Raw genomic sequence first — 1691 nt, 5'->3', positions numbered from 1 at the left:
TCTGACGATGATACTTACTCTAGATTTGGCTTGGTTAAATGTTTTTATTCATTCCTCTGTTTAGATAGATGTTTGGTTTTAAATTCCAAAACAAGGTGGGAGTGGTAGTGCCCACAGGCCAATCTATTACAATGTATTTCTATTATTGGGTGTCTTATACATATTGTTTTGTGCTGACTTTTCTCTTGGAGCAGTAGCTGTCAGAGGACTATGGAGGTCTCTGATTCCTCCAGGTATTTCTCTGTGACCTGAGAATTGAGCCAGGCAAAATGATACTGATTCTGTTTTCTATTTTTCTTTTTCTTCTTTGATTTATTTACGAATCAATGCAAATGTAAACTGTTGATTTTCAAATATGAACTATCCATTATGGCTTTGAATGTATATTAAATAAATTTATTTATATATTTATTTTTGGCTGTGTTGGGTCTTCGTTTCTCTGCGAGGGCTTTCTCTAGTTGTGGCAAGCGGGGGCCACTCTTCATCGCTGTGAATTTATATTAAGAAGTCACAAAATGAACATTTGAAAACAGGCTGCCAATAATGGTTGTTTTCCTAATGAAAAGTTTTATCTGATTTCTAGGTTGTTTAGTTAATACTTGCTTGTAATAAATATTTTATAAATTGTTTTTTTATTATATATTCTGTAATTTTTATAAAATCAGTTATATAGTTTCTTTTTTAAGATTAGCAAGTAAGGTTTTTTTAATTGAAGTATAGTAGATTTACAATCTTGTGTTAGTTTCAGGTGTACAGCAAAATGATTCAGTAATACAAACACATATATATTCTTTTTCAGATTCTTTTCCTATATAGTTTCATTTTTAATAGCAAAACAGGGCTTTTGAAGGGCTAGCTTCTTCACGTGTGCCACGGCACATTCTATTTCTCTGACAGAATTCTTCACTTTGCAGTATAATTGCTTTTTTATGTATCTGTATCTTCTACTAAGACTGTGAACATCTTGAGGGCAGAGACTCTGTATTATTTATTTGTGATTCCTTAGAATCTTTTATTAGTTACAGTTGTGGTCTGGGAACAGCAAGGATTCTAAGGAACCACAAAAAAATGAGCTTGATTTGGAAAAAAAATGAGTAAAATTTTCTTGTTGACACCATTCTACTGAGATTATTTGGATAACTTAAGATTATTTGGATAACTTTTTTTTTTTTTTACCTACATGTGTTTATGACTTTTTCTTCCTCCTTTCTCCATTTATAAGATAATGGACTTGAGCACAAGTAAATAAACTGATGGGATGTTATGAGCCTGATTTAAGAATGTCTAGGTCCTGATCATCTGAGAAATCGATTATCCTACAGGAGGTTACACTCCTTCTCGTTTCTACTGCATAAATTGCACTGATAGAATTGAAACATTTATTACCTACCAGGGCCCTTACCTTTATAATTTCTTATTAGAATAAGAGGACTTCTGACCATGATTTTATATACACTGAAGGAAAAGAAAATGACAGGCATGTTCCTAATCCAGTCATATTTTAGAGGCAAAGTGAATGAATTCCAGATTTAGATTAATATTTAGAATAAAAAATCAGATCAGTAAATACTTTATTGAAGAATGATGACTCCTTTGCAAGATATGGTTTTAGCTATATTCAACATGGAATGCATGTTATTATTGGCAAGACGATTCTTCAGTTAGAACATACTCTTTCAAGGGAAATTTAG

The sequence above is a fragment of the Delphinapterus leucas genome, chromosome 3, assembly GCF_059928025.1.
Source record: "Delphinapterus leucas isolate spDelLeu-1000000601 "Yukka" chromosome 3, BTC_Dleu_Yukka2, whole genome shotgun sequence".
Classification (NCBI taxonomy): domain Eukaryota; kingdom Metazoa; phylum Chordata; class Mammalia; order Artiodactyla; family Monodontidae; genus Delphinapterus; species Delphinapterus leucas.
Note: the sequence above shows the minus strand (reverse complement) of the source record.